Below are 20,012 nucleotides of genomic sequence, written 5' to 3'. Positions count from 1 at the left end.
ATGGAAGACACTTGGTAATATCGAAGACATCATGTGGACACTTTGTTTTGAAAAATTAATCATTGGTATATTCATATTTTCATATTTGGTTTTACCGACAAACAAGTCCAGGTTATCTAGGGTTACACCGACAGGTTTATCTTTTCCAGATCAGTATGGCACGCTATGGAGATGATTTATTATTGTTGTAAATGCATTTAGCCAACATGTTTAATTGGTTATTGCATCGGATATTATACTGTATGAAAAATGTATTATTGTAATATCTTGTAGAGACGACCTACTAAAATTGGTCTTAGGGTATGGTATAAATGTAATATCTTATTTGTAAGATCAAGTGTGGAGTGCGAAAAAGAATTGAGTGAAGGTATATACGAAATCAGCCAGGGTTATACATGAAGATATCATTTGAAGGTGAAGTTAGGTTTTTGTAGAAGCATATCAGCATTACACTGGTACTGAATCCAGCATATGAAGATGCTATTTTAGGCAGTACATTCTTATTGGATTTAACCATCCAACTGTAGTCAATGTGACTCCCATTTTGTGATTGAGCAGTGAGCTCTAAGCTGTTGGCCTTTCTGCATGTGCAGACCCCATTTATGTACACTTACTATCTGCAGTAGTATCATCTGATTTGGGTAAGGTTTCCCACCGTGGTTTTTCCCCTTACAGGGTTTCCACGTACAAATATTGGTGTCATGTGTTGTGGATGACTTTATGTTTATGTTTCATGCATTAATCCTTACCAGTATAGCAATTTACTATTAACACTATCTACTGGCATACTTAACTAGTTTACTGGTATTAAGCATTAAGTTGGTTAATTAGTTTTTGGTTTGAATTTATTAGACAACTGATTCACCCCCCCTTTCAGTTGTCTCCGAGACCTAAGAATTGATATCAAAGCTTAGTCCTCTTTTGCAGAAGTTTAACAACTTCAGGAGATCCAATGTCTACTAATTATTTCAGGAATGACAATCCTAAACTTGATGGAACCAACTATGGGATATGGAAGATTAGAATGGAGACACATCTGAATTGCATTCATAAAGACATTTGGGAAGTTACTAAGAATGGTTATACTGCTGCTATAGCTGGTCAGATTGCTCCAACTACCTTAGCTAAAGATGAAGAAAATGATTGCAAAGCAAGAGAAGCACTTTTGAGCGCATTATCAGATCAACAAATCATGGGATTATCAGATAGGTCTACTGCTAAAGCTATTTGGGATCACTTGGAAACATTGAATGAAGGAGATTCCACAGTCAAAATTGCAAAACTTGAAAGCTTCCGAGTCAAGTATGAACATCTGAAAATGGAAGAAGATGAAAGGATTTCTTCTTTTATGGAAAGAGTAAATGAAATTGTTTTGGGTATTAAATGTTGTGGAGGAACTCTGAGTGAGGATGAAATTGTTTCAAAAATCTTAAGAGGTTTGCCACCGGCATATAAAATGAAGGTTACTGCTATAAATGAGTTGAGAACAATGCCTAATACATCAGTAACTAGGGATACATTGATTGGAAAACTTTCAGCCTTTGAAATTGAGGAATTTGGTCCTGTTGCTACTATAAAAACTGATTTGGCCTTTAAAGCATCAACATCATCTCCTCCATCATTTGACAAATCAGACTGGAGAGCCTTTTATGCAAGAGAACTTGAAGAATCCAGAAATGAGAATGAAGAGCTTGAAGAACTTGAAGCACTATTTGCAAGGAAAATGCCAAAAGGTCCAATTGGAAGTAAGTATGAAGGTAAAGCACCCTTTAAATGTTTTAATTGCAATAAGATTGGTCATATGGCTTCAAGATGTCCTAATAGACATGCTAGACTAAGAGAAGAAGCTAGAAGAACATACAAGCCTAATCCTGAATATCAGAGATACAGATTTAAAAAGAACAAAGATAAATCGTGTTACATTGCTGATGAAGGCGTGACTGATGATTCAAATGAGGATCCAATAGACAATGGATGGGTTTTTATTGCTATAACAAAAGATCAACCGACACCTGCTGCTTAACTGGTAGAACAAGCCCTAGAAGCTAAAGTTAAAACAAAGGATGAATGGTTCATTGACTCAGGATGCTCACATCATATGACTAGAGACAAAGGTAAATTCTTGAACTTTCAAGAATACAATGGAGGTTTAGTAAGATTTGGAGATGACAAAGCCTGTTCAATCAAAGGTAAGGGTTCAATATCTCTTGATGGTAAGCATAATACTGACAATGTCTACTATTTCGAAGGATTAAAGCATAATCTTTTAAGTGTTGGTCAATTAGTTGAGAAGGGATTTCAGTTACAATTTAAAAATGGAAAATGCAAAATTATGAATAGAAGTGGTTTGAAAATTGCAACCGGTAATCAAACTAGAGGCAATATCTTTCATTTGAATAACAATGAAAAGGCAGTTAGAGATCTACCTAAAATTGTGAAACCTTAGAATACAATTTGTAAGGAATGTCAACTTGGAAAACAAGTTAGAGCTAGTTTCAAAAGTATTCCAGAAAAATCCAATAATGCTCTTGATTTAATTCACACTGATTTATGTGGTCTAGCTAGAACTAGAAGCTTACAAGGTGATAGCTATTTCATGCTAATTATTGATGATTATTCTAGAATGTGTTGGGTTACTTTTCTCAGAGAAAAATCAGAAGCACTTGGAAAGTTCAAACTATTCAAAGCAATGGTTGAAAATGAAACTTGTAAGAAAATCAAATATTTAAGATCGGATCAAGGAGGAGAATTCACATCTAAGGACTTTAATACATTCTATGAAGTGAATGGAATCAGGAGACAGTTATCAGCACCTCAGACACCACAACAGAATGGAGTTGTTGAAAGGAAAAACATAACTATCTTGGATGCAGCTAGAAGCATGTTATCAGAAGCAAATCTACCACATGTATATTGGAGAGAGGTAGTTAGCACTGCTATCTATACATTCAACAAAGTTCACATCAAAGGTGAAACCGGTAAGACCCCTCATGAACTATGGTTTGGTAACACTCCTACTCTTAAGTATTTCAGAATTTTTGGAAGTAAATGTTATATTAGAAGAGATGAGTATATTGGAAAATTTGATCCTAGAAGTGATGAAGGAATATTTCTTGGTTATTCATCTAAGAGCAAGGCATATAGATGTTTTAATAAAAGATTGCAGAAAATTGTTGAAAGTACAAATGTAAAGATTGATGAACAATTTAGAGGAACTTCAAGGTATATAGACTCTGAGTCGGCAACAGAAATTGTGACAAATGAACCTATACTGAATCCACCGGTATAGAATGAAGATCCAGTTACCCCGGTATCATCAAAAGATTCCACAATAATTGAAGAACAACAACAAACTAAGACACCCCGGTATGTAAGATTGAATCATTCTGAAGATCAGATAATTGGAAACAAATTTAAAGGAGTTATGACAAGAGGAAGATTGGCAAATGAAGAGGTATGTCTTATTTCTCAAATTGAACCATCATCTATCAATGAGGCATGTGAAGATAAATTTTGGATTAAAGCTATGGAAGAAGAATTAGGACAAATTGAGAAAAATAATACTTGGATATTAGTTCCTCGGCCTAAAGATAAAAATGTAATTGGAACTAAATGGGTATTTAGAAACAAACTTAATGAAGATGGTAAGGTTGTCAGAAATAAAGCAAGACTAGTGTGTAAGGGATATTCTCAGAAAGAAGGAGTTGATTACAATGAAACCTTTGCACTGGTAGCCAGAATTGAGGCAGTTAGATTATTCTTGGCTTTTGCAGCTCATAAGGACTACAAACTTTATCAAATGGATATTAAATGTGCATTTTTGAATGGAGATCTTGAAGAAGAAGTATATATTGAACAACCTGATGGATTTTTTTTTGACAGATGACAATGATATGGTTTGCAGCTTAAGAAAAGCTCTGTATGGATTGAAACAAGCCCCAAGAGCTTGGTATGCAAGGTTGGATAAGTATCTTTTGAAGATTGGCTTTACTAAAGGAAATGCAGATAGCAATTTATACTACAAAGTAACTAATGATGACATCTTGATTATTGAAGTATTTGTTGATGATATAATCTTTGGAGGAGAAGATGAATTATGTAAGGAATTTTCTCTTGAAATGCAGCTAGAATTTGAAATGTCTATGATTGGAGAAATAAAATTCTTTTTAGGTTTGCAGATTTCTCAGACTGATAAAGGTATATTTTTGAGTCAATCCAAGTACTTGAAAGAATTACTAAAGAAATTTGGGATGGAGAACTCTAAACTGGTAAGCACACCTATGACTACAAATGACAAATTATCTCAAAGGAATGAATCTACACCTGTTAATCCAACTAGATACAAATCTATGATAGGAGGTTTACTGTATTTGACACAAACTAGGCCTGATATTATGAATGCAGTATGTATTGTTTCTAGATTTCAGAGTAATCCTAAGGAAAATCATGAATCGGCAGTAAAAAGGATTTTTCGGTACTTACAAGGCACAACAAATCTTAGATTATGGTATCCTAAAGATGAAAATTTTGACCTATGAGCATACACAGATGCAAATTGGGTAGGAGATGTAGATGATAGAAAAAGCACCACTGGAGGAGCATTCTTTCTTGGAAAGAGATTAGTTTCTTGGTTGAGTAAGAAACAGAGTTGTACATCTTTATCAACAGCAGAATCAGAATATGTTGCAGCAAAAACTAACTGTACATAGGTATTATGGCTTAAGCAAATGTTGAAAGACATAAAGGTAAATTGCAAGGAACCCATTACTATATACTATGATAATATTGCAGCAATCGACATATCTAAGAATCCGGTATTACATTCTAAAACAAAACATGTTTCTATCAAACTAAATTTTTTAAGGGAAAAAGTTGAAGAAAAGGAGATAAAACTGGTTTATGTGAATACTAAAGAACAACTTGCAGATATTTTCACAAAACCTTTGCCTAAGGAGACTTTTGAATATCTCAGAGATCAGCTTGGAGTCATACCACCATCGGTAGAGACTTAGACAGTTGATGATTGTCATCAACCGACAGAATTAAAAAGACAAATCTTTTATTCCAGTATTTGATGAGGAAGCTACTTCTCAGGGGGAGTAGTTGGTATTTTGTATGAACTTGACTTTGGCATTTGATGTCAAAGGGGGAGAGATATCTATGGAAAAACACATCATCCTTTAAATGAGAGATTGAGATTGGTATGAGAGATTGGTATGAGAGATAGGTATTGAAAATAAATCTTTGGATAAACACATGTTACTCCCAGGGGTAGAAATGGAGATTGTTGGTTTTTGTATTTGGCATTTCTGTTTTGGCACTTTGATGGTTTTTCCATCTTGTGTTGCCATCAATGCCAAATGGGGAGATTGTTGGTATTTTGGTATGGTTTTGTCATTGATGTCAACATCTACTTTGGAGATCCAACAACATTCACCGACAAGAAAGTAAAATGTGCAACAGTTATTGGTATATGGTTCACCGGTAGAATATATTGTTCACTGGTACCTAGAATGATATGGAAGACACTTGGTAATATCGAAGACATCATGTGGACACTTTGTTTTGAATAATTAATCATTGGTATATTCATATTTGCATATTTGCTTTTACCGACAAATAGGTCCAGGTTATCTAGGGTCACACCGACAGATTTATCTTTTCCAGATCAACATGGCATGCTATGGAGATGATTTATTATTGTTGTAAATGCATTTAGCCGACATGTTTAATTGGTTATTGCATCAGATATTATATTGTATGAAAAATGTTTTATTGTAATATCTTGTAGAGCCGACCTACTAAAATTGGTCTTAGGGTATGGTATAAATGTAAGATCTTATTTGTAAGATCAAGTGTGGAGTGTGAAAAATAATTGAGTGAAGGTATATGCGAGATCAAGTAGGGTTATACACAAAGATCTCATTTGAAGGTGAAGTTAGGTTTTTGAAGAAGCATATCATCATTACACCAGTACTGAATCCAGCATATGAAGATGCTATTTTGTGCAGTACATTCTTATTGGATTTAACCATCCAACTGTAGTCAGTGTGACTCCCATTTTGTGATTGAGAAGTGAGCTCTAGGCTGTTGGCCTTTTTGCATGTGCAGACTCCATTTATGTACACTTACTCTCTGCATTAGTATCATCTGATTGTGGGTAAGGTTTCCCACTGTGGTTTTTCCCCTTACAGGGTTTCCATGTACAAATATTGGTGTCATGTGTTGTGGATGACTTTATGTTTATGTTTCATGCATTAATCCTTCCGGTATAGCAATTTACTGTTAACACTGTCTACTGACATACTTAACTAGTTTACAGGTATTAAGCATTAAGTTGGTTAATTAGTTTTTGGTTTGAATTTATTAGACAACTGATTCACACCCCCCCCTCCCCTCTTAGTTGTCTCTGGGACCTAACAGCTTTAGCCCAGCATGGGCTTTCCATGTTGCCGAATTGTTGATGATATAAAGAAGACATTGTAAAAGTACCACTAGCAGTGAGTTTCCAAATTAAATGATCTTCTTCTTCAATCCTCACCATAGAGTTCATTACTTTATTCAAACTACCCAAAGACTGGTCAACCTGAGATAAGTCCTTCCACTGTCCATCTGTCCAGTAATCCTCCACCTTGGTTCCAAATTTTTCCTTGCATTGATTCTGAAATCCACTCCATTCAGGGTTTTCATTCAAAGGGGTCTCCAGAAACCTGGGGTCATCCCAGACCTGGATAAGATTCCCTTTCCGCAATTTCCATTTTGTACCTTTGACAATTAGGTCTCTTGTTCTAGAGACATTTTTCCAAATATTGGATCCAATTGGGATACTCTCCACTTTGAGAAAGCTTTGGAGTGTTGGACATTGACTTTTATATTTGTTATCCCATATCATTTTCCACTCTCCTTGGTTTCTATAACCTCTCCAAATCTGCTTGGCCATAAGGAACTCATTTATGTCTCTTATTCTTCTTAGACCCAAACCTCCTTTGTTTATAGGCTTGCAGACCTTCTCCCAAGCAATCAAGTTCATTCTCTTCTTCTCCTCAACCCCTCTCCATAAGAAAGTTCTCTGAATATTTTCTATGGCCTCTGCATACTTAGCAGGGATTCTGAATAAACTGATGGCATAAAGAGGAATACTTTGAAGAGTGGATTTCAACAATTGAACCTTACCTGCTTGACTGAGAAGAGCACCCTTCCATCCAGAAAACTTCTTGTGGTATTTATCCACCAGGGTTCCCTAGAAAGTATCCAGAGGATCATGGCATAAGGGAAGCCCCAAGTAAGAAGTAGGCAAACTACCAATTTGACACCCCAGAATATTACTAATTTTAATCCTTCTTCTCTCCGGGGTATTGATAAAATAAACAAAGCTTTTGGACCAGTTAATAAGTTGACCAGTGGCATCTCCATAGTTATCCAAAGCCTTTTTTAATCTTCTAGAATCCTTTACTGTAGCTTTCCCCATTATTATAGAATCATCAACAAACCACTGATGGGAACAAGTTTGATCTGCCGAGGAAGGATTCAAACCACAAAACTCCCTTTTCTCAACCATCTTACCAATACATCTCCCCAGAAATTCTGTCATAATGATAAAGAGAACTGGGGATAGAGGGTCTCCCTGCCTGAGACCTCTAGAAGCTTTAAAGAAAGGAGAGGGAGATCCATTCATTAAAATAGAGAAAGAAGATGAAGAGACAAGCTGCCTGATAAGACTAATACTTCTGGAGCTGAAGCCAAAAGCTGAGAGAACATCCATCATAAAATCCCAATCTACTCTATCATAGGCTTTAGAGAGGTCCAACTTCATAAAAAAACCTTCTTTTTTGGAGAAAGTCAAAGAATGAATGTTTTCATGGACATAGATGATTGAGTCTAAAATTTGTCTACCTAGGACAAAACCACTTTGTTGGGGTGAGATGATGGAAGGGAGAAACTTAAGAATTCTAGAGGTAAAAACCTTAGAAATTATCTTATAAAGAGAGTTGCATAGAGTAATAGGTCTAAAGAAATCCATAGAGTCAGCCCCCATCTTTTTGGGGATTAGAGCAATGAAAGTACCATTAACTTCTTTCAAAAAATTTCTAGCACCAAAAAATTCTTTCACAGCTCTGGTAACATCATCTCCAATAATATGCCAGTACATTTGAAAGAAGAACATGGGAAAGCCATTCGGACCTGGGGCCTTGTTTCCCTCAAAGGAATTGACAGCTAACATAATTTCATCATGGGAAGGGATAGCAGTCAAGCGAGAATTTTGATCATCCCCTAAAATGGTAGGTATACTATCCAGAAGGTCCCTTTGGGCCCGTGTATCTAGATTTTGATCCTTAGCAAGTAAGTTGGAGAAAAAGTCCATAGCAGCCTTACTCATGGGATCATCTTCTACAACACACCTGCCATTCACTTTGATCTGAACAATTCTATTAATAGCCTTATGTCTTGAGGTGGACATATGGAAGTATTTAGTATTCATGTCCCCTTCCTTCAACCATACATTTCTTGATCTTTGTTTCCAATAGGTTTCCTCTTTAGCTATAATATCATGATATCTCATAAGAATAACATCTTCAGTATCTCTAGATGTATTAGTATAACCATTATTCTGAATCTCATCCTGGATTTCCTTGAGCTCTAATAGAGTTGTAGCTTTTGCAGTAAAGATATTCCCAAAGCATTCTTTATTCCACTTCTTCACATTGACTTTTGTAGACACCTAAAATTGTCCAGTCTAATTAAACAAATATCTTTATTTATTTAATTACTTTAGCCTAATTCTTCTATTAATTAAATAAATCTTTATTTATTTAATTAATTCATTTATCCTCTTCTAGCCTTATTTCTCATTTAAATAAATACCTTTATTTATTTAAATTATCCTTTTTCCTAAATTAAATAAATATCTTATTTATTTAATTGATCCCACTTCTTCTATTAATTAAATAAATCTTTATTTATTTAGTTAATTCATTAGCCTTTTCTACCCATGACACATGTCATTCATCTCTTAATTCATACACTACCTACCCCTCTCATTATTTTCTTATTTTCTCTACCTACCCTCTAATCATAGCCGACCTCTTTACACCTCTCAATCTTATCCCTCCATTTCTTATAGTATCTTCTATATAAGGAGATGTTTCCTTCATTATCAAACCCTGACTAACTCACTATGCATTCAACCCTAACTACGCTTTCGCACTTGCATATGCAATCAAGACTACTTGCAACCACATTTATGTTCTTTGTTGAGCTCTTGTGCACATATAAAATCTGAGAGCAAATATATCAAGCAAGATCAATGGAGATAGGAAGAATGGAGATCCAAACCCTATTGGACATGTGATGGTATAATATTTGTGATTTCATTTGATCTGCATTGTCTTAGGTAATCTTCATATGTTATGGTGGATCTTTGTTGTTGTTAGGCTAGAGTTTTGTGGTTGAATTCATTTAGTCTTTCAATATTATTGTTTATCCATTTTCACCATAAACATTTTGGCACGCCCGGTGGGACATGGATTTTTATTAGATCTATGTTTTTTGTAGGTTTTTCTAACCCTATATTGCTATTTTGTAAAACAATTTGGAGAATAACCTTGTCTAGCTAGGGTTTTGGACACAAAATCAAGATCTTGGAGAGATCTGATCTGATCTCACAAATGACTAAGAATTTTTGCACTAAATTTTGTTTGCAGGTTGAGGATAGTATTAAAAGCTCTCAATCCAAAATTAAGAGTTTTTGGAGCACATTTACATTTTCCATGATTTGTTTATGATTTTTCATAAAAAATTAATTTTGAGAGCAAATTAGCAAATTTTTCAGATTTTCTTATATTTTTGAAAAGATCTCTAATTTATACACATGATCTATTCTTTGTGATTTTAATTTTGATGCAAAATATTTCCCTAAAAATTGGATCTTTAAAAATTAGGATTTTTCCTTATTTTGATCAGATCTCACAAACGGCTTTGAATTTTGGCATCAAATTTTTTTTGCAGGTCAGGAAAATTATCAGAGGTTTTCAATAAAAATTTCATATTTTTGGGATCAAGGTTTCATTTTATATGAATTTTTTATTATTTTTCATAACAAATTAATTTTGAGAGAAAATTAGCGAGTTTTTCAAATTTTCTTACATTTTTGGAAATCTCTCAGAATTATACATAGGATTTGTTCTTTGTGATTTTAAATTTGATGCAAAATAATTCCTCAAAAATTGGATCTTTGAAAATTAGGGTTTTGTATTATTTTACTCATATCTCACAAGCTGCTTGGATTTGTTGCAGAAATTTTTTTATGCAGGTTTGGAAGACCATCAGGACTCTCTAGTGAAAATTTCAGATTTTGTGGATCGATTTTGCATTTTATATGAATTTTTTTATGATTTTTCATAAAAAAATAATTTTTGGAAAAAATTAGCAAATTTTTTGGATTTTCTTACATTTATGGAAATCTCTTGAAATTTTACAGGTGGTCTTTTTTAATGATGAATCAGATCTTTGAATTGGTCAGCAAAATGCATTGTTGAAGGCCCCTATTTCACAAAGTCTTTTGGATCTAAAATTTACCTAACTTGTGTGCTTGCAGGAAGGGGTGATCATTTGAAACAATCTAAACTACTAACAAATCTTTGTTGTAGGACCTTGGCAATGGTTTTTGATCTTTCATTGTGTGCCTTGTTTTCATAGATTAGCAAACACTTCAATTGGTGCACTAAAATTGAACCAGTGTCCTTTGTGTCTTGGGCAATAGGCTCTTTTTGTTTAATCTTTAGAGGGGCTGTCTCCTCGTGTGGTCATTAGGACTACTAGTGAGGAGAGAATGACCCAAGTGGTAGCAAGGAAAACCCACCTCTTCTAAACCACTATAAACAACTATATCCATGGTGAAAAGTATGGATAACATGTGCTGATTAGTTCATACCGATACTATGTCTCCCAATAAACCCGTTTGATCAAATTTATTTGATCATTTGTAGGGCGTAACCCCTACCGGTTGGGAGCCTTCTGTATTTACAAAGCTGAAAGTGCCGCATGTATGGCCACATGAGCGGATGCCCTTACTAGCACCTTTTTGTTTTAGAAGCCAAAATCCTTCTAGTTGTTGGGGCAGGAGGTCGGACCTCTGGTAGCGGCCCACACACATACGACTCTTAGTAGAGATACAAAGTTCGCCATGAGGAGTTTTCATGGGGACTGATGCTTGGCTGCCCCAAGAAGTGAGTGTCGAGGGTGGAGCCAGTGGGGTCAAGCATCTAAGTATCCGCTCTGAATAGCGTAGCCTTGGGGGAAACTCCATGTGGGATCAACAACTATTGTCATGGCCAGCCATAAGAATTGTGCTTGACTTATTTTAAACATTCAGGACCAAACAACAAAATATTGTATCTTTTGTGTCTTCAAGTGTATGCAAAACAACTTTACATCAAACAACACACTTTTCTTGGATTCATTTTGAGTCTAAACACTTGCAAACATTGAGTCTTCATCAACACTGTGTCCTCTTGTCACGAAAAACAAGTCAAACATTCAGATTTGGTCACAACAAACAACTTCACAGATTGGAAAATTACACAAAATTTGCAGAAGCGTGTCTATGTCGTATAACCGCGTCTGTGAAGGGCAGAAACACATCTATGTTTTTTTGAGCAATTTTTGCATTTCCAACATCTCAGAAACACATCTGTGTATGACAGAATATCATTTGTGTCATTAAGCATGTCTGTGAAGTATACAGGCACGTTTGTGTTTAGGATTGAAAACTTTCATAATTCAGCAAGCAAGAACAGTCAGTTTCAGGCTTATTGAGCTTCCTAGGTTATCTCTCCGGGTTTTCATCTAGCATTCAACCTGTCTTTGGGTCTCACAAAGTCCATCATTGCTTTACACCTTACATTACATTCATATTTGTCTAAACTTGAGTCAAAAGGTCACTTGCTTGTCCTCACCATACTTTGTCAACACACTACATACAACAACATTTTGCTAAGTGGTCCCTCATCAAGGTCTATCACCTTTGGGTCTCATTTGGTCTTACTTAGAGTCAAGGTCAACTTACCTCATCAAGAGAAACTATCATCTCTTTGGAAGTCACACCTACTCTACTACATGCATACTTGGTCTTTCACTTTGGACATTGCAAGTACACTTTAGATTCATTTACATTCCATTGAACTCTTGGTCTTCCATAGTCTTTCCATTTTTCATCTAGTCTCACACATCTCGGTCAATACCTAGTTCATGGTTGAAACCCGTTCCCAAAAATCTAGGAGAGAAACTAAAGAGGCTCAAGAGTCCGCAAACATGAGTTCCTATGAGTATGACAATGATGTCTTTTTCAATTCTGATCATAACACATTACCTGGCATGGATGCCTATAGAAACATTCCAAATGTTGAGAACATGGACACTACAAACAACAATGATACACACAATGACAATATGGACAATATTTCAGTACATTCGGAAGAAGTGGAAGACACCATTATGGATCCTCATTTCAATAGATTGGTTGAGGATATAATGAGGAGAGATAGACAATACTTCTTACAAATGATGGCACAAAGTGGAGCCAAGATCCCTCATGATTTTGACATGTCTCAAATAATGGAACATAGACCTTTGCAACAAACTCACCTCAACATGGATCAAATGAGGCCTAATAGTGGAGGCAATAGAGGACCACATATGGTGCCTGAATCACCATCATCTTTGTTTCAAAAACCTGAGGTCCCATACACACATGGTCAAGCATATGATACTCACCTTCGTAGACCATTATGGAAGTCTTATACAAAAAAATATGCTCAATCACATACCAATGCTAAGGATCAACCACCAAAGCAATTGGATATTCAAAGGCATGCTCAACATTTGGACACAAGGAAACCCCGTGTCAAATTTGGGGGCAACACACTAGAACAAACTCATGACATGCCTGTAGAGTATGGTATACATGGACAAAGGAGATATTACATTCCTCAACATGACTCTATACCAAGTGGTCCATATATGCAGCATCATTATAGACCTCCTCCATATGAACATGTGTATGATCAATATCATCCATATATGCAACATGATCCTCCTCCAATTGGTGCCTCAAGCATGGGGTATGGTCCAAGAAGTCAATCTCCACCTAAGAGCAATTTAGAACAGAAAATCAAGGATTTACAAAAGAAAATGGAGGACATAAATACACTGAAGCCAACATACACAATGAGAGACATATGTCCTTATCCATTTGACAAGAGCATTCCAATGCCTCCATTTCCTACACACTTTGTGACACCTAAGTTTCATAAGTATAGAGGAAAAGGGGATCCTAAGGCACACATAAGATAGTTTTTCACAGCTTGCATTGAGGTAGCAGTAGAAGAGACATATTTAATGAGATTATTCCCACAAAGCTTAGGTGATCAAGCTATGGAATGGTTCTCCCAACTCCCACCTAGAATTAAGTCATGGGGTGACTTAGCCGAGACATTTATCCAACATTTGTCCTACAACATAGAGACAGACATATAAATCACTACTTTGTGCAACACCAAACAAAGGGATGGAGAATCTTTTTCATCATTTTTACAAAGATGGAGAAATCTAGCCAATAGATGCTCTTGTGAAATTCCACAAAAACAAATGGTAGAAATTTTCACCCAAAATGTTAACAAAGACATTGGCTATGATATAAGGAAAGCTTGTTTGTCCACCTTCAAGGACGTCATTGAAAAAGGCTTAGCAACAAAGAAGGTCCTAATTGAACAAGGAGTCATTAAGATATTCAAGGAAAACGAAGATGACTTTAAAGGAAAAGATAAGCCATGATTTTGGAACAAAAACAAGAATATAGTCAATGATGGTGTTGTTGATGCCAATACAGTGCGACCAAAAATCATTTTTTCTAGATCAAGCTCTACAAACAATCAAGTGAATACTCAAACAACTTCAAAGTCACGAAGGAAGTACACTCCATTGGGAGAACCACTTGAGTTAGTTTCAAGAAACTGGTGGCAAACAAGGTAATCACTATTCCAGATTTTCCTCCATATGAACCAAAGGTTAAACCAAATTGGTGGAATGATGATGAGTATTGTGAATTTCATAAGAGCAAGGGTCATAAGACAAGAAATTATCACCGGCTAAAAAACATCATACAAGATCTCATTGATAGAGGTGACATTGAAATTGAAGGACACTCATCCAACCAAGAACATGAGATGTTTAAGGAACCATTCCCAAAGCATGACAAGGGAAAATCCAAAGCCACAGATGATCAAACCAGCTATACCAGAGCATCCTATAACTATGATTCAACTATCAATCACATCTCGATGGACAATTATGTCTCTACCATTATCATCAAGGACAAAACACTTGAGAATTCTATCCAAAGACCCAAGATTGTCCTAAAAGGCATTGGATCTTCTTTCGAACCTACCTCTAAATGTAATGTTACAACTCATCAAGGTAAATTCACTTTGCAAGGTGCTCCAGCTAAAAACACAACTTCTTCATCAACCAAGCCTAAATATGACCTTGTAGAACAGTTAGGGAAGACACCCGCACTTATCTCCATCCTTGAGCTTTTACGCATATCCCCTGCACATAAAGCCATTCTTGACAAAACTTTGAGAGACACTTCTATCCCTACTGATCTGAATGTGGACCAGTTTCAAGCCATGGTGGGATACCTTTCTATTCCACACTCCCTTACATTCACAGAAGCCGATGATGCCTCCATAAGTCAGCCACATAATGCATTATTACACATTGAAGCCTTCATACACAAACATCAAATAAAACGAGTCCTGATAGATGGAGGAGCAGGTCTAAACATTTGTACATTGAGCAATATTAAACAATTGGGATATTTTGATAAAGCTATGAATTCTACAAACAAAATTACCATCAAAGCATATGATGATGAAGAGCATTCATCCAAAGGCACAGTCACCTTACCTCTCAGAGTCGGGCTAGTTACAAAGGATGTGGTTTGTCAAGTTCTACACCTTGATCTCACATACAACATATTGCTATGATGTCCTTAGATTCATGAAATGAGGGCAGTCCCATCTACATATCACCAGTGCATTAAGTTTCCCCACAATGGAGTTGAAATAATAGTTAATGGTGATCCTAATCCATTCATATATTGCAATAACTTGAGACCAAAAACTGAGATGATCATTCCCAGTAATCGCGAAGCTGTTCCTTCTTCTGCATACATTGATCCTGAATCATTAAAACCTTCGACATCAAAACAAGGTGAGCTTCAAGGCAAATTTCAGGACAAGGGCATGGGTGAATACACTTTGAATCAAACCATGTACTTACGACAAGTGATGAGTTCACCAAAAGAATATGGACGACCACATCCTACTAAATGGGTATCCATTATTACACTCAAATGGGATCCTACAATCTTCCAAAAATGGGGTGAACTGGAAGAAGAGGACTTATACAACATGCTTTACAAAGACCTTGAAAATGATACACAAGATCACATCAGCATACCATGTGAAAAGTATGGTAAAGGGTTCAAGATCCTACAAAAATTTGGGTATGATGGTAAATGCCCTCTTGGCTTAAGAAAGGAAGGCATCATTGAGCCTTTACAACTTGAATTGACATTCAAAAAGGAACGCACCAAAGAACTTGGCTTCATGGCTTCCAAGGTTCATACTCAAAAGATAGAAGAGGCATTACAAATCAAAGCTGCCAAAATTCAACAAGAGAATCGCTATTCCACAAACTCCAATGAATGGGAATGGGGTTCAGAAAAATCCTCTAGTGACTATGAGCTCATCGAGACATTCAGAGAACCAGGTGAACCCAACAGAAGAAGAGGAATTTAATAGAAAATTCAAAGTTGGTCAAGAAACAATCTCAGAGGATCCCATATAGTCCTTGCCTCTAGGTCCTAGGTTGAAATCACATAGAATGAGAACACCTGTCCCAGAATGCGCTACTAGTGATTATAATTTGGATTCATTCATGATTGAGACTAATGAGGAGAGTGCCAATGATGACCTCGATAACTACCTTGACATACCTAAATATAACTACATCTTCACTCTTAGTCCCGCTAACTTTGAAGACATCAAAAGCCTTCCCCTTGTTCACCACCAACTTATTGATTGGGACCATGAAGGACCTGCACAATTAGACACATTCCAAAATGATGAAGCTTTTTTTGACTATCTTGGCATATGAGATGATCTTCCCCTTGGGGACCATAAAGTGGGATACACTATAGAACTCAATAGCGTGGCATATTTTGGTGAGGGTGTCGGACCTTCCAGTCGCAAAAATATAAAATTAAAAACAAATCAAGGGTCTTATGGTGAAAACCACATTGTGGCACTGTCTGACCCCAAAAAAGTAAAAAGAAAGGATGTATTTGAGGGCAAAAAGCTCTCTGAGGCACCCAAAGATGGAAGGCTCGACATTCTCCTAGCATCATATGAAGAAAAGTCATCCATGTTGGTAGAGGAGAATATCAAAACAAATATTGGCATTGAAGAAGTTCCACACAACATATTCCTGGCTCAATCTTTGACAGTGTCAGAAAGGTCAAAATTCATAAGTTTCTTCACAGAACGACAAATCAACTTTGCATGGTCATATGCTGATAGGCCTAGATTGGATCCGGATTTGGTAATGCATCATTTGATAGTTAAACCAGGGGCAAAACCAGTGAAACAGAAATTGAGAAAGATGAATCCACAAGTGGCATTATTAGTCAAAGCAGAGCTTGAGAAATTATTGGATGTCGGATTCATACGCCCAATTGATTATCCCGAATGGATCTCCAACCTAGTACCTATCAGTAAACCAGATCGTAGTATTAGAATATGTACAGATTTTAGAGACATCAACAAATCTTGTCCTAAGGACGATTTTCCATTACCAAATATTGACTTGATTGTTGATCTCACAACAGGACATGCGATGTTATCTTTGATGGATGGATTCTCTGGTTACAATCAAATAAAAATTGCATCTGAGGATCAGCACAAAATGACATTCACTTGTCCTTGGGGAACCTTCTACTGGAATATCATGCCCTTTGGGCTAAAAAATGCAGGCGCTACATATCAAAGAGCCATGACTACTATCTTTCATGATCTCGTGCACGCTACTGTGGAAGATTATGTTGACGACCTCTTGGGCAAATCAATAGATAGAGATACACATCTGGACATACTTTCAGTCATCTTTGATTGGTTGGAAAATTATAAAGTAAGATTAAACCCCAAGAAATGTGTCTTTGGAGTAACCTCTAGGAAGCTCCTGGGATTCATTGTATCAAAAAGAGGAATCGAAGCCGATCCAGCAAAAGTCAAGGCCATCCTAGGGATGCAACCACCAAGAAATATCAATCAACTTTGATCTTTGCAAGGGAGACTCCAGTCCATACGAAGATTCGTAGCACAACTTGCAGATAAGTGTAATCCTTTTCAGCACTTGCTACATAAAAACATCAAATTCAAATGGGATGATAATTGTCAACAAGCTTTTCAGACACTCAAAGATTATCTCCTGAATCCACCAGTTTTGATGCCACCAGTCCTAGTTCAACCCCTATTACTATACATATCAACTACTTCAATAGCACTAGGGGCACTCTTAGCACAAGAAGTTGCTGAGGGCAAAGAAAAGGCAGTATACTATATCAGTTGCACATTGGTGGGATATGAGCTAAACTACACACCAATTGAGGATGCACGTCTCGCTGTGGTCTTTGCTTTGCAGAAATTATAACATTACATGCTAACTCATAAGACTAAGTTGGTTGCAAGTATCTTTCCATTGAAATACCTTCTCAATAAAGCAACGCTTACTGGGCGACTAGCCAAATGGGTGATGCTCCTAAGTGAATTCGACATCGAGTATGTGGACAGAAAAGAAATAAAAGGACAAGCTATCCCAGATCAGTTAGCAGATTTTCCCATGCTAGATGATATTCCTCTAATTTCAAAACTTCCAGATGAATCCATTTTAACAGTGTCACATGCAAAGCCTTGGCAACTATACTTTGATAGCTCATACACACAACATGGGGTAGGCACTGGCATCCTCTTCATAGCTCCTTAAGGGGATTCTATACCAAAATCATATCGATTATCATTTCCTTGCACTAATAACATAGCAGAATATGAGGTATTAACAACTGGATTACGGATTACAGTTCAATGGAAGATCCAGGAACTTTGTGTTTTTGAGGACTCTCAACTTGTAATTCATCAAGCAACTAATGACTACCAAACAAAGGACAAGAAATTAATGCCCTATAAAAGAATGGTGGATGACTTGAAACAACAGTTCATGAAGATAGACTTTGAGCAGATACTAAGAGAGCAGAATCGAGCCGCGGATGCCATGGCTACAATTGCTTCACTAATTGATCAACCACCGAATGAGACCTGCTATGAGTTCTTGGTGGATAACCTTTTGGTTCCCTCATATGAAATCACTCCTATTGAGATGATATGTGTCGTCAGTCCTGAGTCCCAGTTATATGGTTCCATTTTCACATACCTTTATGACAATACCCTACCTCTTGATCTATCTAGTAACTAACGTCGCACTTTCATTTGCCAATCTTCTCGATACGTCATTTTAGCCGATATCCTATACCATCGAGGTCTAGATGGCACTCTTCTTAGATGTTTAGAAAGCGACGAAGCTCAGATTGTGTTACTTGAAGTACATGAAGGGATATGTGGTCCACATTCTAGTGGTCCTACCTTAGCTAAGAAACTCATCAGGACTAGATATTACTGGCCCAATATGGAAAAAGATTCATATCAGTTTGTCAGGAAATGTAAGTAGTGTCAACTTCATGGAGACCTCATTCATGCGCCAGCGCAAGAACTTCAACCAATTGTGACTCCTTGGCCATTCTGTCAGTGGGGACTCGATCTCATAGGCAAGATTCACCCTCCTTCCAACAGTCATAAATTCATCATCACTGCCATAGAGTATTTCACAAAATGGATCAAAGTCGTGCCTCTCACATAAGTCACTGGAAAACAAATTGCTACATTCATCCTCAACTATATTAGTTTGTCGATACGGTATTCCTATTTCCATAATCACTGATAATGGGCATCCCTTCAAAAATCAGGATGTTTGTGAACTCTGTGATCGCTTTCATATTACCCATCATTTCTCCACACCTTATTACCCCCAAGGTAACGATCAAGCTGATGCATCTATTAAAACAATCCTTAAAATCTTAAAAAAGATAGTCGACGACGCTGGCCGTAATTGGCATATCCAACTTAATCCCGCACTTTGGGCTTACCGCACAAGCATCCGCACACCTACAAGAGCTACACCCTATTCACTTGTCTACGAAACTAAAGCTATCTTGCCTATTGAGGTCAAGTTACCCTTTTTACGAGTCTCTTTGCAAAACATTATCAGTGATGAAGACTACAGGGTCTCTCGCTTACAAGAACTTGAACTATTGGATGAACGAAGACAAACTGCTTTTAATCATCTCAAGGCTTATCAACAATGAATGAGTCGCAGCTACAATCACAAAGTCAAACCTCGCACATTTGAGGTAGGCAACTTAGTTCTCAGAGAAAATCCTAAAAATCAGCAAGACAGAGAGAAGAAAGGCAAGTTCGAACCAAATTGGCTTGGTCCTTACATCATTACAGTAGCATATGGATCTGGTGCATATCAGCTCTCAACTACAGAGGGTGAACCTTTAGAGGATCCTATCAACAACATTCACCTTCCCAGGTTTTACACATAGCTCTTCAGAGTACCCCAATTCAAAAACACAAAAACAAAAAAACAAAAAAAATCAAAAATACAAAAAAAAATCATAAACATAAAAAATCGTTACTTGGTGAAAACCTGGTAAACAGGCACCTTGTGACACAAAAAAAATCAAAAAATAAAAAAAGTAAAGAAAAACATTTCGTCCAACAGTGAAAACCACTTCGGTGGTGCCCGAACAAGTACCATGGTGAAAACTGGGTCACCAA

This window comes from Cryptomeria japonica, chromosome 10 (assembly GCF_030272615.1).
Source record: "Cryptomeria japonica chromosome 10, Sugi_1.0, whole genome shotgun sequence".
NCBI lineage: Eukaryota > Viridiplantae > Streptophyta > Pinopsida > Cupressales > Cupressaceae > Cryptomeria > Cryptomeria japonica.
The sequence above is the reverse complement of the archived record's forward strand: the minus strand, read 5'-3'. Positions refer to the sequence as shown.